The sequence below is a fragment of the Hemibagrus wyckioides genome, unplaced genomic scaffold (genome assembly GCF_019097595.1).
Source record: "Hemibagrus wyckioides isolate EC202008001 unplaced genomic scaffold, SWU_Hwy_1.0 Contig7, whole genome shotgun sequence".
In the NCBI taxonomy this organism is placed as follows: domain Eukaryota; kingdom Metazoa; phylum Chordata; class Actinopteri; order Siluriformes; family Bagridae; genus Hemibagrus; species Hemibagrus wyckioides.
In genome coordinates this window covers 387,301-412,663 of record NW_026690809.1, presented here as the reverse complement: position 1 = coordinate 412,663, position 25,363 = coordinate 387,301, and the positions used below count along the sequence as shown (strand labels likewise).

General features: G+C 38.3%; 1 long non-coding RNA gene and 2 other non-coding genes across 3 annotated transcripts; 1 reads left to right on the top strand and 2 right to left on the bottom strand.

Annotated features, from left to right (window-relative positions):
- The first annotated feature begins 15,723 nt into the window (after positions 1-15,723).
- Positions 15,724-16,155, top strand: LOC131350673 (uncharacterized). Its single transcript, XR_009204285.1, has 3 exons — positions 15,724-15,838; positions 15,954-16,003; positions 16,086-16,155. It is a non-coding gene; the product is annotated as an uncharacterized LOC131350673 (long non-coding RNA).
- Positions 16,156-24,983: 8,828 nt separating this feature from the next.
- Positions 24,984-25,055, bottom strand: trnae-uuc (transfer RNA glutamic acid (anticodon UUC)). Its single transcript has one exon. It is a non-coding gene; the product is annotated as a tRNA-Glu (tRNA).
- A 236-nt stretch (positions 25,056-25,291) lies between these two features.
- trnah-gug (transfer RNA histidin (anticodon GUG)) lies at positions 25,292-25,363 on the bottom strand. Its single transcript has one exon. It is a non-coding gene; the product is annotated as a tRNA-His (tRNA).

Here is a 25,363-nt window from a genome sequence, read left to right as displayed (position 1 = left end):
ATTGATATTTTATTGAAGATAAATGATATTAATATTGAAAAGAGAGCTTTTTGTAAAATGTATATTCAGTACCATGAATAATGTCTGGATTTTTGGTTGTGGTCATTTGTTTCTGTTTACTGGAGAGTTATTGAGACTCAATGCCTTGGTTTTATTAAATGTTATTCAATAAATAATAGCATTTATTCAAGTTGGATTGATTCATATTTTGTCTTGGAAAAGTCTCTAAATATCTGTTCATTCTTAAACTCTTCCAGTAATCAGTTCTGCTGTTTGTAACACCTCAGCTTATGGACAGACTGAGATGCAGACAGATACCATAAGCACAGACACAGCTCTTATTTTATATGCCACCATTTGCTCTTTAAAGACTTGTCTCATTTGTTTTAAAATGGATTTGAATGGGCTTGAACACGCGTATGAAAACAAACAAAACTTTACACGTCTCATTACTTCTTTGGAACATTTATTAATAAACTTGAACAAGCATCGGCTCTGTACATCCGACATTAACACTATAAACGTTTTACATAGAGTGCATTGTATAACGTAATGACATCACACCCAAATGAACCGTAATACATTCAATAAAACAAGAGTAGTTCGGCTGATGCCGTAATCTAACGAGTAAGAGTGCAATACTTAACACCCACACTTGCTCTTAGCTTATTAAGTTACCTGAAAACAAAATAACAAATAAGGCTTCTCTTTCACATAAACGATGTAAACATAAACCTTTTACTCTTTTAAGTACCAAACATGTCTCGAGCAAACCTCTTTAACTTTAGCTTAGTGGCTGGCTTTGTCATAATGTCAGCAACCATTTGCTCTGTAGGTATTCCAAGATTACCTTGCCATCATTCACAGTTTCCTTTATAAAGTGCTACTTGATGTCAATGTGCTTGCACCTTTGCCTGTAAACTGGGTTTCTGGCTATTGCTATTGTACCTTGGTTGTCTTCATACACTTTTGTTTGTGCGTATTGGTATGTATCCATACCTTTGAGTAGCTGCTCTAAGTAGATACATTCCTGAATGGCTGATGATAAGGACATGTATTCTGCTTCGCAAGTAGATAATGCTACTGTTGGCTGTTTTCTGGTTTTCCATGAGATCAGAGTAGTAGAGTAGTAGAGGTCACAGTATTTATTTCCACAATGAAATATTGAAATTTGGAGATTTTAGAGACTCAATGGTGAGGGACAAAATAGTCTGTGGGATTCCTGATAATGGTCTCAGGGAAAGACTGTTATGTGAACCAGCTCTGACACTGGAGAAATCAGTCAATATGTGTAGACCTGCTGAAATAACTTGTGCACAAGCCAAGGAACTACATAGAGAAGATGCTGCAGTGCAGGCCATTAAAAAAGAGGAGCAAAACACATTTTGCAAAGCAAAAGCAGCAAAGAATGAAAATCCCAAAGAGTAAATGTTGAAGATGTGGAGGCAAAATCTGCAACAATAATGTCTCTCCTGCGATGTCTTGCAGACCAAGATGACCTGTTAGACCTCCTTCAAATTCACAAGTCTTACTTAGTGTGTGCAGTTTCGCAAGGTACTGGTCAAAACTCACTCCTTGTGTCTGGTCAGCAGAGAAAAACTTCTCAAAAGTGACATTCTTACTTGGCACGAAGTATTATGGAACATGTGCCACACACAAGACCTGAAATAATTGTTTGGTCTAAAAACCACACACCTGGCAACACACAAACATCATCTGACATTCACTGAATTGAACTAGATGACTGTTCCTGAGAAAATTCAGCAACTTATTATTTCAATCAATTTACGCACTAGGCTTTCTCACAACAAATCAATCTCACTGTTGGATATGTAATCTAATGATGATGAGGTAGTTCTAGGTTTCGCCTTGTTTTATATAAGCTGTATCCGATACTGCCACCCTGTGGTGAGATTGAGAATTGACCTAATACAGGAGACTTACTATCAGGTACCACAGAGTATAGAAGTAATGCATTAAGTCTCTTTATATACTTTCACAAGAAGACCAGCCTGTAACCACTTAATGAAATAGAAATAATAAATGAATTAAATGACTTGAATGAAATTTGTTTTTATACTTGTACTTCTTGATATAATAAATAGCTTTTCTTTTCTTTTCTTTGTTAAACACTTCAGTTTCAGACATCTGAATCAGTGTTTATAAGTTAGGTCTGGTGATTAATTTCAGCTCCAAGAAGAGATTCAGGGTCTAAGGTGATCTGTTATAAATAAGGTATCAGCTTTCATATAAGCATTTCTTTAATGTTAACTAATGCAGTAAATAAAGTAAGTTAACAGGGCCTTAATGTAAAGTGTTATCACAGTATGTTTATATGGTTTATTACTCACATAAATAATTGTAATGTGATAAATGTATTGATTATGTCCACTGAAAAAAATCAGCTGAATCAGAATAAACCTAAGCTTTTAAACTTTATTTGTAGAAAACATTGTTTTCCTTCTAGGATTAAGCTCTTATTAATTCTCAATATTCTTAAATGGAGGCTTGTGCTCTAGTCATCTCTTAATTTTGGGCAAACAAAATTTGCATTAGTCCACCCTCACAGGTTTTTTTTTTTTTTTTTTAACATTTCACAGGCTGAAAGACTGAATTTGTCAAATGTCAGATTCATTCAATCACCGCAAAACAAAAGACTTGAAGAAACCAACTCGGGTAAAACAACAAATCTACGCATGGAGTCCAAAATTCTGTGACCACATTAATAATCCGGGATTTTTCTTCAACTGCATTTTTTCCTATTTAAAATATAGAAAGTAAACAATAGTTCATTTAAGATTCTGTACTCTTTCTAGGTGTCTATTTAAAGGTCAGATTTTCCTCATGTCTGATCTTTTTTACTGAAGCATGTGTTCAAGTGACACACTGATGCATTTGATCTAAAATGGCTTGTAAGGTTTTACATAAACTTGTGGTGTCCATGCAGCTCAAATGCACACACTCATTTAAAGCAAAAAAGGCAACATGCTAAATGCTAGAAGCTCAGAAAGGCATCTTGCATAAATTTCAAAGATTTTACTTCAAGTTGTTGTCAAATAATATAATCTGTAAAACAAATTAATGTATTAAATTAGAAAAAAATGCCAGAAAGTAGCATTTTTATTAGTGGTCTCAGACATTTGGACCCCACTATATATTTTATTATGGCCTTAGCAAGGCTATAAAGTGTCCAGCTTTTATATATTTCTTTTCTGTTTTGTACATTCCTTATTTTGAAGGCTAGTGTATTAATTTAAGTGTGTTCATTTATGACAGAAATGGCCTCAATGTGTCTTAAAATGTCCTTGTTTTGTCTGTGCAGGCAACATTTATAACTGATTCCAGGTGTTTTGAGGAAATGCATCTCAAGCTCTGACATACTGCTGTGGCTGAAATTGATTTTTAAGACACTAATGTACATGGAAGTTGCTGGACAAAGCTCAGTCTGATGGTGTGCTTTTAGATCATTTGTGGCATATCTTGCTTCTTGTCATAGATAAATGTGATCTGTCTGAAAATGGAAAAATGGTGTTGGCAGTAGGACTAAAAGGGAACTGGAAGCAAACATTTTGATCAGTGGAGTTAATAAAGCTTATCTAACAGTTAGAACAGCTGCCCTGTGTTGTAATTATTTTATTGTTCATATTCTTCTTATTAACATGAGTTAATCATAATGGACTTTATACTGGACAATGGCAGCACACAGAGCGCTTACTCTAAATAAATGATGTTTATTATTATTTTTGTGGGAAATGGTGATGGAGTTCTAACTGAAACACTACAAACTAAAATATATCATCCTATCATCACATACTCTCCCATCCAGCATGTCTAGACAAACATGCGTACACATGCACACGTGCACACAATCTTGGTATTTCCAATGACCTTCGTATTGGTGTAGATATTTAATGGAACATGCCATTTCAGAGGCTTGTACCAATCACTGTAGTTCCATAAAACTCAGTCTTTACAATATGAATAGGTAAAAATCATCTTCTGTTGTGTTGTCTTTATAAACTACTGTGTTGAGACAGTGTGTAGAATTCATGCACTTGTCAGCCATAAGAGTGATTTATATTCTGACTCACATGTCAACAGAAACAGAAGCTGAACAGATTCTGGATGAAGCCTTAAAAAATAATCAGACATGATCTTCCACGAGAGCATTCTCTGGACATCAAATAAACCCAATAAATAGTAAAATACTAATAAAATAATAAAGTAGTAATAAAATAAAGGACAAATAATAAGAAACGCGGAAAACCTGCTGATTTATTTTGTTAGTTCAGATTCATTCTGGTTTAAATGTTTTATCATTATTTACAGTAACTTTAGGAGATAAAACTCATTCATAATGGTTAATAAAGGTGTCATGAAGACGCCGTGATTTCTATTTCACCAGCAGAGGGCGCGCTGAGACTGTCAAATATTCCCTAACAAGAACCTGAAACATCTCAATGGCGCCATCTAGAGGGAATCGTGCAGAAAATTATTTCTGTATCTTTGAGAATTTTTTAAAAGCATCAAATTTTTTTGGTAAACGGAAATGAAATACGTTGTGGAAGTGCAATTTTCATACGTTTTCATTAAGATTAAAATGGATTAGAATATAGCTCATATCTGTATATATGATTATATCTACATATATGATACAGTATAAACAACTCAATTCAATTCAGTTCAAAGTGTTTATTGTCTTGTGCACAGTGAGGAAAACAAGTTTCCCTGTACAATGAAATTCTTTCTTTGCTTTTCACAGTTAATGCCAAGACAAGTCACACACACAAAAATATAACTCAGTGTTCTAGTATTCAGTAGCATATGGTGAGATGTTTAACTGTTTAATTGTTTCATCTCAGTACACACACACACACACACACACACACACACACTCTCTCTCTCTCTCTCTCTCTCTCTCTCTCTCTCTCTCTCTCTCTCACAGCATTTCACACAGTAACATGACTGTTGTTTTAGAAAAATACTGATATGTAATACAGCAATACTCTACTCTTTTTACTGTGTAATTATATGAGAAACAAATGAGAAATGTTTATGATGTGTTATAAAAAAAGACACTTGAGACACGTGTGTAATGAACCAAAAAATAATGTATTAACTATTTACAAGCAATGACAAACTGTACACTTATTACAGATATTAATATTTTATATAATATTTTAACATTTTATACCACAACACATTTGTATAATTTAATAGTAAAAGTCTTAAAAATGTAATATTTACATATTTACAACAATGCATAATTCAACAACAATACAATTATATTTATTTATTTATTAATATAAATGACGATAATACACATAACATAAATAAACAACATTAATATATTATAATTTTATAATTATAAAAATCCTATACATTTAATACAAATTAAATGCAAATGCAAAAAAAACCAAGACTCACATTTTTATCTAGATGCCATAACTACTTTAATCATACCACAATTATATCATTAAAATGATTTACATTTAGAGATTATGCTAGAGATGGTGGTAAGAATCCTCTGGATGCCTGCGCAATCACACCGAGATTCATAAAGTGACCGAATGATGTAGCTATGAACTATGGGCTATGAGCTCATAAGAGGTGTTCTTAAAAAAAACTACAGAAGAGGCCTGAGCATGAACACTGGGCTCTTGGGTCTACTGAAAATTTTGGGAACAGGTTACATAGTTAGCTCCAAAATGTTTTTTTTTTTAATTTTTTCCAACACAACAGACGAGAAGGTATCAAGCGGATTCTCACCACCCCACGTGTTTAAAAGGATGAAATACTTACATAATTATTAAAAAAGACTAATGCTGAAATCTAGGGGTGAAATAATTATCACACATACTTACCACAGATACTTACCATACATCATGGATATGAGGTGATGAACATGAGGTGATGACTGAGCTTCTGAACTTTTGAACACCTCTCCCATGTAAATAGAAACCAAGTTAACGGGGAAACGGATGATCCATACAGGTGGTGGGATCCATACAGGAGAGAGACCTCTCATAGGTGGGGATGGGATCCTCACAGGTGATGGGATCCATACAGGAGAGAGACCTCTCATAGGTGGGGATGGGCTCCTCACAGGTGGTGGGATCCATACAGGAGAGAGACCTCTCATAGGTGGGGATGAGCTCCTCACAGGTGGTGGGATCCATACAGGAGAGAGACCTCTCATAGGTGGGGATGAGCTCCTCACAGGTGGTGGGATCCATACAGGAGAGAGACCTCTCATAGGTGGGGATGGGCTCCTCACAGGTGGTGGGATCCATACAGGAGAGAGACCTCTCATAGGTGGGGATGGGATCCTCACAGGTGGTGGGATCCATACAGGAGAGAGACCTCTCATAGGTGGGGATGGGCTCCTCACAGGTGATGGGATCCATACAGGAGAGAGACCTCTCATAGGTGGGGATGGGCTCCTCACAGGTGATGGGATCCATACAGGAGAGAGACCTCTCATAGGCCAGATGTCATTGTCCTCAGAGTCACTGAGCTCTCTGTTGTAGCTGAGCTCATCCTCCGGAAACACAAACGTCTCCCTCTGTGTCCCTGTGTCAAAGAAGATAAACAGACAATGTGGCACATTTAAAAACGTCTCATAAAAAGAAGCAGAAACCCTTTTTAATAGCACTGTGTATGTTTTGTAAAGCAGGAAAACCTCCCTATCAAAACAAGACGTATTTACACAAGTTATATTAGTAAGAGTAATTCTGCAGTATGATTAATGCTGTCAGACCTAGACTACAGTCTACTGGTCAAATTTAAGAAAAAGTATCGCAAAAGTAACATAACATTACTTTTTATAAAAAAAATAACTAAGTAATGCAAGTAGTTACTTTTTTAGGGAGAAACACAATATTGTAATGCATTACTTTTAAAAGTAACTTTCCCCAACACTGAATATAATATATAATAAAATATATAATATAATAACAAATATATAATATATTTGTTATTTTTCACATTTTAGTAAACCATTTAAAGGTTGTGAAATTCTGTAAAAATGATCTGTATATGAGTGAAAAATTCAGTTTGTGTTGCGTTTAAAGGAAACTTTTATACATATACTGATGGCTAAAAATAATCAGAATGAGACCGCAATAGGAACAAATATAAACATTTATTTAAGCAAAGTCTATAAGAAGTATACAAATAAGTTTATTTCTAAACAATTCTATATATGTATTTACAATCTATAGGCTATTGATGGGAATAGGGGGAGTGGGATAGGAACAGAGGGATAGATTAATAAGGGATGATTATTAAGGGATGAGGGATCTTAAATGCTAAGGTTAAGCCCTTCTTCAGGTCCTGGGGTTCACTGTACAAACCTGTAGGAAAGAAAAGAGATTTTTTAAATATTAAGTTGATCAAAAATAGAAATAAAATGATTTCATACTTACGTGTGGAGCCTGAGCAATGTAGGAAAAAGAAGTGAGAGAAAAGAAGATGAAATGAAACAGAGGAAGAAAAGATGAAGTGGGTAAGGGGAAAGACATTGCTCAGAGTTCCTCCAAAATGTCCATCATCAGCTGGACGTGCAGCTTGAGGAGTCAGACAGATGTTTTATCTTTAAACATCTGTCATTTCACACAGGTGTTTATTAGCTTACACAGGAGCTGAGCTCTGCTTTAATCGATTCCTGATTGGAAGGCGTCCTCAGGAATCGAATCAGGGCCTTGTAGGCCAACTGCATCCTGTTAAAGCAAACGAAAAAATCTCTGTAACTCACTTTGGCTATGGCTGAGAAACTGAAATTATTTCCATCACAAAAATGATACAGTCTTTCATCATTCTGAAGTCACCTGGTTGTTAGCTGCTGCCAGTCGCATGACCATCTTCTTTCCAGCCATGAACAAGAAGTTCTGGTTGTGGATGCTGCCAAGCAGAGTCTGAATATAAGACAGCACACAATATAAAAGTTAAAGCAGAGTGGACTTTACCTGCGCAGTAACAGCAGCTGAATAAAGGTTTTACTCACAGCAAACGCCTCACGAAGCGCGGGCACCTTCAGGCCGATTTCAGTCACCCCTCTGTCTGAAAGATGGCAGCTAAGAAACAAGAGATGTAAATGTTTAGTGTATATTAAACATACAATACACTGTTACATCATTAAAGAGTGAAGAGGATCGTACCAAATAAAGGGCACCTCCAACTCCTCTGGGTTAAGGCGCTCCTCACTCTCCTGCAAGCCAAATCATTAAATCATTAAAACTCACACAGTAAATTTTACAGTATCCGAATCAGGGGAATAGCAGCATATGTAGATACACATCAGGTCTGAAAGTCTGAATTACCTCAGAAGAGTAGAGCAGGAAGATCATGAGTGCTTCTGATCACAGCAGTTTCATACTAAATTTCTGTCACTTAGAAATAAACAGAAAAACAGGTGAAGGGTCTTGAGGTTGTTCTGTGGGCAGCAGCTGGATGTTCGGCTCAACAAACTTAAAACACACAAACACAATTAGTCACTGCAGTTCATAACATTTTGTGATGCCACAATGAATAATCCCTTACCTGAATGCCAGTGAAACTCTCCTTATCACTGGTATAATAAGGGAATCCCTGTAAAAGACAATTAGATGAAACTCAAGATCTACAACCACATTTCACAAAAGTGCTCTTCTAAAAATCATGTCAGTTGAAAAATGTCCATTCTCTTCATCAGAGTAATAAAGAATGTGATTACCTCGCGAGTCAAGCAGTGTGTCTCTGCGCTTTCAAACCAGCAGAGCCGACTCTCTGGACCCCTCATCATTCCAATCATGTCTCTGCTTATGTCCACTGGCCAGAAATAGAGAAACAAAACTTAACATTAGATCTTGTAAAGAAGGATGTTTGTGTGTTTGTATCTCAGTTACAGCAGTGTAGAATACCTGGGAGAGGGAGGAGACTACAGACACACACTGAACATCACGGCAGGCACTGTCCGGCTCATCAGCATCGAGCGGCTGTGAAATGTAGAGCATGAAGATCATAAGTGCTTCTTATCATATCAGATTTATACTAACATTCTTTACAGTAAAAACAACCTTGTAAAATCCATTGATTGGCTTTAGGAAATAAATGAAGGATTTTCTTACCAGAATGACAGCTGAAGGTTCTTCATGTGGTTCGGTGGGCAGCAGCTGCAGGATTGGCTCAATGACCTTAACACACACACAAACACACACACACAAACACACACACACACACAAACACACACACACACACAAACACACACACAAACACACACACAAACACACACACACAAACACACACACAAACACACACACTTAGAAAAAAGTGGCCTGTAGGTTTTAAATGAAGTTAAAATATTACTATTTAACTGACACATACCTGGAGGACAGAGGGAGTATCTGCTGATTCCTCCAGCACATCCACAGGCTCTGCAATAGATTATTTTTCTGTGACTCAGAATTATGACTCTTCAATTACACAATATCAAACTTTCCTATTAATGCATAAAAGTTAATAAAGCAGTGAGTTTGATAATTAGTTAACTTGTGAAGAAACAGAAAAATTGTAGCAGTCAGATTGTGTAAATTCACTGTACATGTGACCTGATTAAACTCTCTAAAACCTCCTGCCCCTGTCCACCACCCAAATCTATAAAAAATATTATACTGTATAATTATTAAAACCTTTATACTCACTATGATATTGTGGAAATGAAACGATTAGTGAACTTCTCTAGGTAGATACCATATACTGCTCAGCCATAACATTATGACCACCTGCCTAATATGCTGTTGGTCCCCTTTTTGCTGACAAAACAGCCCTGACCTGTCGAGGCATGGACTCCACTAGATCCCTGAAGGTGTGCTGTGGTATCTGGCACCAAGATGTTAGCAGCAGATCCTTTAAGTCCTGGAAGTTGCGAGGTGGGGCCTCCATGGATTGGACTTGTTTGTCCAGCACATCCCACAGATGCTCGATTGGATTGAGATCTGGGGAATTTGGAAGCCAAGTCAACACCTCATTCTCATTGTTGTGGTCATCAAACCATTCCTGATCCATTTTTGCTTTGGCGCACGGTGCATCATCCTGCTGAAAGAGGCCACAGACATCAGGAAATACCGTTACCATCAAAGGGTGTAGATGGCCTGCAACAATGCTTAGGTAGGTGGTTCATGTCAAAGCAACATCCATATGGATGGCAGGACCAAAAGGTTTCCCAGCAAAACATTGCCCAAAGCATGACACTGCCTCCGCCAGCTTGCCCTCTTCCCATAGTGCATCCTGGTGCCATGTGCACACACACCCGTCCATCCACGCCATGTTAAAGAAAACTTGATTTATCAGACCAGGTCACCTTCTTCCATTGCTTCGTGGTCCAGTTCTGATGCTCACATGCCCATTGTTGGTGCTTTCAGTGGTGCACAGGGGTCAACATGGGCGCCCTGACTATGCAGTCCCATAAGTAACAAACCGTGATTTACTGTGTATTCGGACACCTTTCTATCAGAGCCAGCATTAAATTCTTCAGCAATTTGGGCAACAGTAGCTCGTCTTGTGGATCGGACCACATGGGTCAGCCTTCACTCTCCACGTCCATCAGTGAGCCTTGGCCGCCCATGACCCTGTCACCGGTTCACCACCGTTCCTGCTTTGGACCACGTTTGATAGATACTGACCACTGCAGACCGGGAACATCCCACAAGAGCTGCAGTTTTGGAGATGCTCTGATCCAGTCGTGCAGCCATCACCATTTGTCAAACTCGCTCAAATCCTTACACTTTCCCATTTTTCCTGCTTTTAACACATCAACTATGAGGACAAAATGTTCACCTGCTGTCTAATATATCCCACACACTAACAGGTGCCATGATGAGGAGATCATCAGTCTTATTCACTTCACCTGTCGGTGGTCATAATGTTATGGCTGATCGGTGTACATCTGTAACCATGCCCTTTAGCGCGAGAGCTGATTAATCAGTAGTCTAAGTATGATTTAGTATAAAACCAGTAGTCAGGGTTGTTAAAAGTGACTTTTTAATGGGGATGAGTATTATATTGTGGAAATAAATGAAATTCTCGTTGGTCAAGCTCATCAACTCGTTCAGGATTTTAGTGTGTAATGTAAAACAACAGCCAAGTTCACTAGCAGCTTAACTAACATTAGGCTAAACATTATATTTATATTATATTTACCGATAAAATGTGTACAAATTACAACAAATAGACATGTAGATATAATTAGTCCAACTATTACAGTGTAAAAATCGGCTAAAGTCCGCTAGCGCGCTAGCTAGCGGATCACAAGGCTAATCATGATTTAGTGTAAAACCAGTAGTCAGGGTTGTTAAAAGTGACCTACTAACAGGGTAAATATTTCATTGTGGAAATAAAATAAATTCTTGACCAAGCTTAAGGATTTTATTGTGTCATTTAAACCAGTAGCCGAGTTCACTAGCACGATAACTAGCATGATGCTAACTGTGTAAATGAAATGATTAGCGAAGTTCTCTAGGTAGATAACATACATCTGTAACTAAGTCCTTTAGACCTGACTAAATCACTAGTCTAGTCATGATTTCGTGTAAAACCAGTACTCAGGGGTGTGAAAAGTCACCTTTTAAATGGGTAAATATTATATTATGGAAATAAACTAAATTCTCGTTACCCGAGCTCATCAACTCGGTTCAGGATTTTAGTGTGTAATGTAAAACAACAGCATGTTCACTAGCAGGTGAACTATTATTAGAAGAAATGTCATATTCACATTAATATAACCAATAAAGTGTTAAATAATTACAACAAATATACAAGTTCTCTCGGTAGATATGATTAGTCCAAATATTACACTGTCATTGAAATCGCTAAAAATCGGCTAAAGTCCGTTAGCGCGCTAGCTGCTGAATCACAAAGCTAAGCACGATTTATTTTATTAAAACCAGGAGAAGGGGTTGTTAAGAATGGACTTCTAATGGGGTAAATATTTCATTGTGGAAATAAAATAAATTCTTAAACCGAGCTTAATGATTTTATTGTGTAGTTTAAACCAGTAGCCAGGTTCGCTAGCACGGTAACTAGCATTAGGCTAATTCACGGCAAGATGAGGTGTCTTGTGTGCTACATAACATTAGACTGTAACACTGTCACTTTAACATGATTTATTGTAGAAACAGTGTGGCATTAAAGGATAAAGATCATCCTACCTTGAGGACACTGAGTGTGTTCAGCAGGAGCAAATTATAAAATGTAAAATATATAATTTGTAAATGCATTTTTTACGGACTTCACTTCCTGGTTTCCGTACAGTTCGGTTTTTCTCGGAGGTTTTCGGTAGATGCCGTAAACAGGAGTTTTTTTTTTTTTTTTTAAGGTCGTATCGTCTTTAAACTGGTCCTACAGCTTGAATTCTAACTGTACAGCTACATGCTGCCTTAAACTTCAGCTATGCTTCACTCCCTGGGCTTCCCGGACATTTCAGCTTATTATTATGATTATTATTATTATTTATTCATTATTGACTCTTGTTACTAGTTAGTGCTGGTTTATACTAGTTAGTGCTGGTTTATACTGGTTTATACTAGTTAGTGTTGGTTTATACTAGTTAGTGTTGGTTTATACTGGTTCTGAAGGTCGCAAGATTTGGATTATCTTTTGGCATTTTTGCTACGCCCCTGTTTCGGATTTCTCTGTACTCCACTACTGGATTTGACTCCTACACCGACTCTACAGCGCAGCGATGATGAACTTCGGGGGAGGAGCCGAGCCTCAGCACCCGGATGTGGATCCCGAGCCCGGATGGAGCGGACTGTACGACCCCTGGAACGGTGAGTTACTGAGTTTCCTCTTTTTCACTTAAGTATAAAGTCTTTTAAACACCGCGTTATTACAAAAAACCGCAATCAGGAATATCGTTTTATATGATTAGATGGTTTTGAGAAATTCAGTTCGGCTAATCTTTATTCGGCTAATCGCTTTACGTACCCGATCAGTATGCTAAAGCTAGCGGACAAAATGGCAGACTCCAGTGAAACGAGCAGGGAAGAAGAAAACAGTGTTGATGTTTTCAGATATGTTAACATCAGCTTTTCATAAAAGTCCCAATGTTTACTTAACGTTTGCTAAAGTTTACTAAGTCAAGCCGAGGAGTATTAGCAAAGATTAGCTAGACGGCTAGTTAGCATGTAGCTAAGTAATTGTTTTTCAGTGTTCATAGTTTTTTGATGGAGTGAATAGAATAAGTTAAAATACTTACAATAACATGAAGTAACTTATTATTTTAAGGATTTTTCATTGTCCGTGTTTGTCGAGTTGTTAAAGCGGAGAGAGAAAGGGGCTGTGAGGAAAGGCAGCTAGCTGAACAAAACCAATCGGTACAAATAAATGGAGCTAGTGTGGCAATGTAGAGTGCAGCTTAGGCAAAAATATCAAGCTGTTTGTTTCAATTCTGTTCAGCAAGGTTTTGTTTCTAGCTGTCGTGAATAAAATAGTTAGGAGTAGTGTAATTTACGATAAAGGGCGAATTTTTGAGAGGAGACACAATTGGACTCAAAGGGGATGTGAACCACTGGAGTAAGAAAGTGCTAAAGTAATAGACTGTAATAGAAATGTATTTTAATCTGCATTTTTTGGGGGAAGATATTTTTAAGCATTGAAATAAGTGCACAGTGTGACTAACAGTGAAGCCGTGATACTGGAAGAGCCCTGTATAACACCTATAAATGCAGCTAAAATGTAAATACTGAGTTTTTAATGCACTGTTATAGGAAGATTACAGTAATATAACTTGTGTAAATACTTCTTGTTTTGATAGTGAGGTTTTCCTGCTTTACAAAACATACACAGTGCTATTAAAATAAGGTTTTCTGCTTCCTTTTATGAGATGTTATTAGATGTGTTTCATTGTCTGTTCATCTTCTTTGACACAGGGAGACGGAGGGAGACGTTTGTATTTCCACAAGATGAGCTCAACTACAACAGAGAGCTCAGTGCTAATGAGGACGACAACAGCCGACCTGCTCAGCAAAATGAAGCTGGAGATGGTGGTGAACATGAGGTGTCAACGAGGAACCTGTCCCCTGATAGAAGCCCATCCCCACCTGTGAGAGGCCTCTCTCCTCTCAGGACCCCATCCCCTGTGAGCAGTCCATCCCCTTTCAGGACCCCACCCCCTGTGAGCAGTCCATCCCCTCTCCGGACCCCATCCCCTTTGAGGAGGCCACCACCTTCAGGAAGTCCACAGCCTTCAACAGTTCCTTTGCCCCAGCCTTATTTCAATATCGACATCCACAACATTGTGGCTGGTATGTACTATGCTCCTGCCACAATGATAACTCCTGTCCCACGCCAGGGCATAAGGAGGAGGCGGGACGAAGAGGATGGCAATCAAGAAGCCCCTCTGAGTAGACGGCAGCGTGTGGATCCTGATGGGGAGGTGGAGTTCATCAGGATGCCTGGACTTGAGGATTTAGAGAGTTTAATCAGTCACATGTACAGTGAATTTACACAAGCTACTAATGCTACAATTAGTCTGTTTCTTCACAAATTAACTAGCTAACTAACTCACAGGTTTATTAACTTTTAAGCATTAGAAAGAAAGGAAAGAAAAATTTACAAGGTCTCTCTCTCTACTACCTTATAAATTTGGCCATTTTAATGTTTTACATTTAACAGAAAATATTAGTTGTAATTAAACTTACATGAAACTAATTTATTGCAGAAGCTGTGGATTTGCTGGGAGAATCGTCAGATACTCCCTCAGTCCTCCAGGTATGTGTCAGTAAAATATTTTAACTACATTTGAAACGTGTAGGCTGCTTTTGTCTAAGTGTGTGTGTGTGTGTGTCTTAAGGTTGTTGAGCCAATCCTGCCGCAGCTACCCACAGAAACTCACTCCACATCTTCAGCTGTTGTTCTGGTAACCAAACCTGTCATTTATTTACTAAATCTGATCTCTGGATTTTCCAAGTGACAGAATGTTTGAAAGTGTTAGTGTGAAACTGCTATGATAAAAAACACTGATGATCCTCATCTTCTACTTTTCACAGCCCCTCAGTGCTGGTGAGCTGAACAGCACCTGCTGTAATGTTGAGTACAACACTGCAGACTCCTCCAACTCCCAGTCTGGGGTATTGTACAGTGCTGCAGCTGAGATACAAACACACACACATCCTTCTTTACAAGTTCTAATGTTTAGTTTCTCTATTTCTAGGCAGTGGACGTTAAGGGATACTTCCTCGGGATGATAAGGGGTCCTGAGAGTGGTTTTTGCTGGTTTAAAACCACCAAGACGCGCTACTTTGACCAGCTGGTAATCACCATCTTTGTTACTCTGATGAAGAGAATTGATATTAATGATTATTAGATGAACACTTTTGAGAAGTAGATCTTGAGTTACAGCTAATTGTCATTTGCAGGGATTCCCTTATCGGACCACCATCGAGGACCATTTCACTGCCATACAGGTGAGGGATTATCTGTTGTGGCGTCACAAAACTTTTGTTAGTTGCAGTGACTAATTGTGTTCACTTCAAATTGTTCTCTTAAGGCTGAATATGGGAAGGTTACAGAGCTCCTTTCCTGTAACCGGGTGGAAACCATCATGGAGCCACTTGAGGATTATATGGTAAATTTATTGCAATGTCATGAAGTCTTTATTGTAGATAGTAACTCTTGGAATTTTGTACACATATGGGTCTGCAGTGTTTTTATATATTTTTTAATTTAACAGCAAACCTTTAAGAAGGTGTCCTGCACGTTCCTGCATGTGGCTAAAGATGGTCAGGTGAACACCTCCACCTGGGAGCAGGAGCAGGTTGACTCTCCCCACAGTGATTCAGAGGAACAGTACGACTCTGAGGTAATTCTGTGTTTCAGACCTGATGTGTATCTACAGATGCTGCTATTCCCCTGAATGGGAGGCTGTAACATTTACTGTGTGAGTTTTAATGATTTATTGCTAATGTGTCTTGCAGGAGAGTGAGGAGAGCCTTAGCCAAGAGGAGATGGAGGTGCCCTTTACTTGGTACGCTTCTCTTCACAGTTTAATGGTATAAAGGAGTAATGTATGTTTAATACACTAAGCATGTAAATCTTTTGTTTCTTAGGGACCATCTTACAGAGAGAGGGGTAACTGATATCGGCCTGAAGCTGCATGCTCTCCGTGAGGCGTTCGCTGTGAGTAAAACCTTTGTTTAGCTGCTGTTTTTGCTCAGGGGAAGTTCACTCTGCTTTAACTTGTATTATGTGCTGTCTTATATTCAGATTCATCTTACCTGCATCCACAATCAGAACTTCTTGTTCGTTATGGGGAAGAAGATTGTGATGCGTCTGGCAGCAGTTAACAACCAGGTGACTTCAGAATGATGATAGACTGTTTCCTTGTGCTAAATACTTTCAGTTACTGGGCTTGAAAATGATGTAGTTGTCAAACAAATGTGGTAATGAGTAATTAAGGAATAATAATTAAAATAACAAGCATCAAAAGCTAATTTTATAACAATCACAGCCTGCTAAAAAAAGGACATTCTTAGGATAAATATTAAAATAAAATGTACATAATGAAGAGGGCTCTGGGATATGCAGTAGTTGGACATTTGGCCCATGTCATACATCATCTGTGTATCTTTAGTAAAGTACTGGACATGCTGAGGCTTACATACTGCTTCATTTTAGGGTTTAAAATGAGTTTCCACGTTAAAAAAACTGAAGCCAAAGTGATTATTTTGTTTGTTTGCTTTAACAGGATGCAGGTCGTGTACAGCTGGACTACGAGGCTCTGATTCGTTTCCTGAAGACTCCTTCTTATCAGGACTGGATTGCAGCAGAGCTCTCCGGGTCCTATGTAAGCTTATAAATGCTTGTGTAACATGACAAATGTTTAAATCTAAAAGATTTTGATGTGATAGAAAACAGGACTCCATTATGTAAAGCTAATTTCTTCTTGTAACTTTTCTCTTCTGTGCAGGTCTACCACTACAACTTCGTGGACATCTTTTTCGAGCTGCTTCTATTCGGCTATTTTACAAACAGCTCAATACCTGAGACAGTAAGAGTCTTATCAGGAGATTTAAAAGCCATGCTTGAATGTAGTTTCAGAACATGGTTTATTTCATCTCATTTTATTTTTCCATGTTGTTAACCCTGATATGACATGATATTAATGGAGCTTGTCGTCTTTCTTTCCTAAAGCTTAAGGGAGGATTCTTGGAGCGCCTGTTTGCGCTCATCAGCATGTGGGAGGTAGACGTGTGGAAGCCTGCAGCAAGGACCTACTTTAAAGTGCTTATTGTAAGTGTCTAATATCTTCTGATGCTGTGATCCACAAATTCTCAGTATTGTATCCTAAACTCAGTGACACTATGTTGGATTGTGACAGTGATGATGTAATTTGTCTATAGGATCAGCTTACAGATCTCGCTGAAGTGCTGTTTACTCAGCCCCCGGAGTTCTACCAAGACCCAGCAGCCTTAGCCAGCAAACTGAGACCTTTCCTCAGACAGCGTGTCCAGAAGATGATGGACATTTTGTGGAAGCTCTGAGCAATGTCCTTCCTTCTACCAAATTCCTCTTTTCTTCCTTCTGTTCCATTTCTTTTCCCTCACTTCTTTTCTATACATTGCTCAAGCTCTCCACACGTAAGTAGAAATTAATTTTATTCTTATTTTTGATGAACTTAATATTAAAGTATACTCTTTTCTTCCCTACAGGTCTGTAGAGTGAACCCAGCACCCAAGGAGTAGTTTTAATATCCCTCATCCCTCATAGAGCGTCCCTTATCAATCTATCCCTCTATCCTTGTCTATATAGATAACTGCTAATAGTAATTAGTATAAATAGTAGCTGCAAATAATATTGTTGTAAATAAACTTATAGTTGTATAGTGTTTATATAGTTTACTTTAATAAATGTTTTCATTTGCTCCTATTACCGTCTCATTCTGATTATTTTTAGTCATCAGTATGTCTATAATTTTCCTTTAAAAAGCAACACAACACTAAATGAACTTTTCACTCATATACAAATCCTTTTTAAAGAACTTCAGAAACTTTGTAAGGTTTACTAAAATGTGAAAAATGACAAATAACATCCAACAAAATTCAGATATTTATAGTCTTTTAAAGTTTGTTTCCAAAATGTAGAAAAATCTGTAACATTTGGGGAATTGCACATTTACATTTAAGCATCCAGAGCACAGTTGTGTATAAAAAGTCTGAAATCTTGAGATAAAAATCTGAAAATCTAAATTGTAGAGGACTAAAAATGTGGATTTACAGTTTACACCAAATCACACCACTGTAGCACATCATTTATAATGCAGTTACTCTGAACTCTCAAGGTTACTCTTTAAGAAGAAATAGTTTATAATATCAGTAGTCTTTAAGGTGTTTTCCAAAATAAATAAATAAATAAAAATCCTGTTCATGAAAATGAACGTTGGTTAGATGTTTAAAATGGAAAGGAATGCTTATTGTCTTTCAGTCATTCCAAAACACTGTTAGTGAAACACTAGAGTGATTTAATTTGTGTGTTTTTAGTACTTTCTAGTTTCTTAACAAAAGTACATTAAAGTACAGTAAATAAAAAATAAATAAATAAAATTGAACTCTGTTTCTTTCTCCAGTTTGGGCTTCAAGCAGTTTTATTATTTAGAAGGGGATGCTCATGATTTACAGCCATGTCCACAATTTTCTCCATATCATGCATTTATTGCTAGTCCCCCTTTTTTTCTTAAGGTTTCAGATCAAGTGACTGACTTTTTCTCACAAGAATTTCCCAGTTTTTAGTTTTGAAGTTTTTAGTTTGGAGGCATTTTTCCTGAACTTTAGTTGATGTTTCTATACTCCTCAGAATTCATTTTGCTTCTGCAATCAGCAGTTCCATCATCAGGCTCATGTTTTACAGATATGATAGCATGCTTAGATCTTGCGCAGTTTCTTTTCACCTCCACATTTTGATCCTGTTTTTGTGGGTAACTATTATTTTACATTTTGCAGTATTTTACATTTTGCATCTGAGAATGTGGACTTAAACTTTTTGTTTGTGTAGAAATGTAAAACTGTGGAATACAGAGGCAATTAAAGCACACATTATAGAGTTCACTGTGCCTTAACCCATAAGAACCCAGACCCCTTTCTCCTTCAGGGAAAATGATGGGGGACATAACACAGACTAAATAGATGCCAAATAACACATTTCTCAACTTTTTTTCAAAATACCACCCCCTACTGTCAGGGATCTGTAATGTTACATATATGTCACAATGGGCATTAAGCAGCCGGACCCATTTCTCATGAAACCCCATGAAATTTGTTTATGTGGCAATAACCTAGGCCAAATGGAAACATTTGAAGCAATTTCTTTCCTCAGTGAAACTAAGACGCACATCACATTTCTCACAGAGGGTGGTGGTTGTATTGATTTTGCAGAATTTGCAACGACCACACTTCACAGGCCCGTGTGCAACCTGGTCCACATGAACATCATCTGGAACTCCAACATGAACTTTCTTGGGAGGTGGTGGTGGAGTTGGTGTTGAGTGATAGACGGCCCCTTTGTGAATGCAGGAGAATAAGGCTAGTTGCAACCTCAGCCTGGAAGCTCCTTTGTTTCAGTGGCTTGTGGACACCAAGTAGTTTACAGTCACGGTGGGAGATCAGCCATGCATTGACATAGGCAAGCATTATGGTTTGACCTCCGTGACCTCATGTGGTCCTTGTACCTTGCAACACATGCATCTTGGAGGTCAACAAATGTTGTGGGAACAAAAAATCACATGACCTATCACATGACCCACCAGGATGTTCAGTAGGTGTTATTTTAGGACTTCATGAGTTAAAATCAGGGATAAAGCTATAAAAGGAACTTCCCAGGACATTTAAAGGGCTTGTGACACCTTTGTCACCGTGGGTTGTAAAGGGGAACATTCTGGATTATGGCATGAGATATACCAGACTGACCACTTTAAAAAACAGAAATGTCACAGGATGGTTTTGTTGGTGTAATTAGTGTCAGATATAAAGAGTTAAACAGCATTAAAACAAGATGCAATGGTACATGAACCTGAATGACCTTATAAATCAGCTTTCATCCTCTGGAAAAAAATCATATCAATCTCTACATATCTGTTGACTCTTAAACTCTTCCAGTAATCAGTTCTGCTGTGTACTGCATCTGCTATATATGGTTGAAGTGACAATAAACCTTCTTTGACTTTGACTTTGACTTGAAGTGGATTTTTAATTGAAATATACACACCTGATCCTGGTAGTCAGCAGCAGGTAGGGCAATGATAGTTGGAAATCAAGAAGGGCAGTGGTCTTTGAGGACCAGGATTGAGAACCCCCTGTCTCTGCACCTGGACCTTAATTTATAGCTAAAACCAACATTATAAACCAAAATAGAGCACAACCTGAGAAAGTGCAGTATAAAACCAACAACTGCCAAGAGCTAGCTCATTATAATCGTCTACCATCAATGGCATCTGTATAGCTTTTAGACATGCAAGCTCACCTTGAGATCACATTTCTTGGAGGACATTTTTGGTCCACTTCCTCATGCTGGCAGTTGAACCTTACTTCTCATCGCACAGCAAAATATTGCAAATACCAACATTACACATAAACACATGTTGAACCACGTCTAACGTCCATGTTTCTAGCAAATTCGAGAAAGGAAAGCAGGTCAGAAAGGTCAGTCGGGACTAATCATATTTTCAGCAATCCTTACACATAGACTAAAATGAAGAATGGATTGTCTCGATTGTTGTTAAAAAATGATTAAAAGCACATCAGACAGACACACTGCTCCACTGAATGACATTTATTTATTGAAAAATGCTCATAATTGCTATAACTTTCTATAGCGCTCTTTTGCACTTGCTTACTTCAGTTATGGTGATTCTGAGTATTTAGGGCAATGTTTTTTTTAAAAATTGCTCCACCAAACATTTTGGGATTAGGAAACACATTACCCGTGTGGCTGTTATGTTTATATTGATTTTTGGACAACAATGGAGGTCTAAGGCACAGACAACTAAGCTAATACAGGCTGCAGACTGTCAGATATTCCTTGTGAGTAGAGGTGATTTATTGTTGGTGTTATGCCGGGTTCACACTGCACGATTTTCACAGTCATCGGATCACTGTTGCTTTCACACTGCACAACTATCTAGTGTAGCATTCAATCTGATTCAATCAAAATGTCAGAGTTCTCATGTGAGACTGGAAATGGAACCCCTATGGAGTCAATTCAATGCCACATATATTCGCAAAAGAATTCATGTGTTGCAAAAGAAAATAAAGTATTGCAAATGCAAAAATGAAATTTGCGAGAAATTGATAAGTTTTGGAAAATAAAAAATAAAGAGTTGCAAAATATAAATGACTTAAATGTATTTGCGACGCTGCTTTTATTTTGCGTTTCAGTGAAATGTAAGTTTGCGCTTCACTTTTCTTTGTGTTTGACTTTCTGGCACTGTTTTGATGTGGGGGTGGAGTCAAGGTATTGGGGTGTGGTAAGCAGGCCTGGGCAGGCCTCCTTTGATGCTACGTCATCAGCTGAAGACTCAAATCACAAAAGATGAAGTTAACAGAACAGAGGTCTACGTTTGGATTTATCGTTTCCTTTTATATCACTTACGTTAAAATGAGTATTGTTTGGTTAATGTCCACAGATTTTATTTACCACCGCGGTGAAGTTAGTTTGATACTCGGACATTAGACAGACATTCGGAAGCTGTATTTTAGGGACCGTCGACAAATTTCTGTACGACTGAATCTCCAAAATGTTGACAAGACTAAGTTTTATATAACATCTGAACTTTTATAAGATGAAAGTAAGGTCAATAAAATAACCTAGAGAACAAAATTTTCAGTTTTACTCAAATTAGGGTGATGCAAAAATGAGTACACCCCACTGAAAATCTCTGGAGCAAAGCTAAATTTTAGACTACAAATGTCTAATATTTTTTGTTATATTTTTGTATATTTTTTGTTATATTTTTGTACCCTTAAATTGGGGTATTTTAGTATTTTTTGTTATATTCCTTCTTATTTTATTTATTACCTGTGCTTGTAGATACTGCTGGTGCCAGATTCCACAGCATACTTCAAAGCTCTTGTAGACTCCAAGCTTTGAAAGGTCTGAGCTGTTTTTGTATCGATAGGGCCTTACACAGTATTAGGCAAGTGGTTTTAATGTTATGGCTGATCGGTGTACATCATATCATCTGAGACAGTTATTTGTCATCATGCCCAAACTTAGCAATACATTAAACACCACAAATTGGATGGCAAAATAGACACATCCAATATGCGACCCTATGTCAATGCTTGTATGCGTTATTCTAAGATGCGGTCCCTTATGCAGAATAACGTGTGAGGTCCTTTGTGACTTCTCATTTGCTTTGGGTACGATCAGTCTTGAAGTGAGTTGGCACCATTCTCCAGTCCCTCATCTGGCCAAAAGTGTTACCTTTTGTTAAGGGAATGCAGCTGATGTCTTGCCCAAACTGGAGTATAAGAAAATAAATATAAAGTATATTAGAGCTTCCAGATACAGTGAAATGGCAATAAGTACACAAAGATTCTGCAAAAAATGTGAAAATTTACAATCTATATAATGTTTAATTTATATCTTATATCTATTATATCTTGTGTTTAATACTCAAAATGTGAATAACCTGCAGGATGCTGCGCTACTCCCAAAAGATGACTGGAAATTGTGGATAGTTTCCTGCAGTATCTGTCTTTCTCTTCCCTGAAATTCATATGATATTATAACAAAACCGTCTATAAACATGGGACCAGATTAGACAACGCTGACTAGCAGTTTTTAAAAAACACACCTTTCCAGCATTAAGTTCAGAAATGGCTGCCAGAATCTGTTGTCTGGGCCCGTCTGTTTTAATCCCCAGCTCCTGCAGATCTCCATCAGTCAGAGTCAAAAAGGCCTCCATGTCTACCTGTAAATAAAACAATACAGGTAATTTACAGAGAGGAAAAAATCACATATGATTTATGCACAATTTACTGAGTACAGCTCTAAGTCTACTTTGACAAGACTCTACAGGCTACAGGTGTAACTGCCATCTTCATGTTGCTTCACTGAAGTCCTATGTGGTCTGGGATTTGGTTGGGCCATTTAAGGACATTTAGAAAGTTGTTCCAAAGCCACTCCAGGGTTGTCTTGGATATATTCATGTTGTCGTTCTGAAAGGTTAAACCTTGTCTTAAAATCTGAGGCTGTGTCCACTGTGGAGCAAGTTTTCTTTAAGAACCTCTCTGTATTTCGGCTGCTTTCATCCTTCCCTTAATTCTGACCCGTCTTTCCCCTCCTGCCACTGAGAAGTACTCCTGCCAACACCATGCTTCACAATAACAGTGGTATTGCCCAAATATTGAGCAGTGCTTATATTCAGCAGCAGTTTTCATTTAGCTATTCCAACATAAAGCTCTTACTGATGGAGAACTTCTGAGATGGCTGTACTTCCAGCAAGTTCTCCCTTTTCTGCAGAGGACTTCTAAAGCTGTTAAAGTTGTCAGTGGGCTTTTGTTTTCTCTCTGATCAAAGCCATTCTAACCTGGTTACTGAGTTTGGCTGGATATCCTGTTGATTCCAAACATTTTTCCACAATGATAGAACCCACTGTGCTTCTTGGAACATTCAACACCTTAGATATGGTTTATACCTTTACCCTGCTCTATGTCTTGACACAATTTGCTCAGGGTGGTCTATGTATTTTGTAGATAGATGTGTTCATTTCTGAATACCGTGTCTACGTTCATGGTCCAGAACCATATTGGCTTTTGTATGTTAGAGACTGGTAAACTGCAATAGTGTGAATGAGAGTACATTCCTACACACCATAAAGTCTGATCATCTTTATTTGCACTGACCTTCATCAGTGATGCTGCCACTGCTGGAGCCACCACTACTTTTAGAACATGGTTGGGAAGAAGCAGAAGACAGGGTTTCACCAATTAGAGGCTTAGGAGTTGGGGATGGCGATGGAGTCAGGGTAGGGGATGTACTCTTAGATGTGGAGGAATTCCCAGACTGAGGTCTCTTTTTCAGATCAACCTTCTGTGGAGATTGTAGGCTAGTGTTAGGTTAGATTGATGGAAATGAACAATACTCATAAAACACACTGACTTGGTACAGTTAATATATAGTAGTTTCTATCAGAGATACACACTCGCTCACTTATTAAGACTATTTGTACAGTCCCCTCTGAAAATACTCAAATGTTTTTTTTATACTTTGAAGACAATTTGGCTTTAAGTTCCAAAAAAGTATATAAGGCTATAGACCAGAATTCTCAGATTTCATTTCCAGATATTTACATCTAGATGTGTAAACAACAACCGTTAAAGATAAATACAAACCTACTAAAATAAAGGTTAAACAAAGTTATTAAAATACAAAGGTAAATCCCACACTGAAAAAAACATAAAAAAACAAAAAACCTGACGCAGTAATTTGTTTGTAATCCGCTTCTGTGCCACACTGTAATTATGCAAATACATTTGACTTGAATGACACGTCATTAGCGCGCACGATCCATCGATTGTTGTGGGCGGGCCATTGTTGCGATTAGCGGAGAACGATAAAATTGTGAGAGATTCGATTGGCTCGCTATGGGCGATTGTCTGTCCATCTTTTCAGCGCAGGGATTGGAGAAGAAAGATGTAACGGGCCGATGTGATTGGGCGAGAAAGATTTCCCAGGTGAGCTGTGATTGGCCGGCTGACCCAGACTATCGGTCTTCAGGTAGCACCACTGGCCCATGGGAGCCTTAGGGGGAGCCTACAAATAAATAAGTGATGACAAATCAGTTATGTAACGTTTTGCGCAGTGAATCGAAATGTACACAACACCAACATGCTGCTGGCTGCAATCGGGGATCGTTTTTGGTTTCCGTTGAGGAAGCGTTCCCGGCCGTTATTAACTGAACGATTTGGTGAACTCCTTGCCAGCTCTGCGGGCAATCCAATAAAGTCACGTTCCCATACCGGGAGTCGAACCCGGGCCACCTGGGTGAAAACCAGGAATCCTGGCCGCTAGACCATAGGGGAGGGCAATTCGGCAGCTGGAGTTTGGGGCACACCTCTGGGCTCTCAAAAGGCAGCCGAGCCAGCCAGGAGTCGAACCTAGAATCATCTGATCCGTAGTCAGATGCTTTATCCATTGCGCCACTGGCCCACGTGGGCCTTAATGGGAGCGGGGTCCTACCTGCTTATGCTTTTCAAGTGAAAAACGGCCATAGGTCAACAGGCGTGCCTAGCGTTCAACAGTGATGTGGAAAAGCCAATGCCGTGACCCGGATTCGAACCGGGGTTGCTGCAGCCACAACGCAGAGTACTAACCACTATACGATCACGGC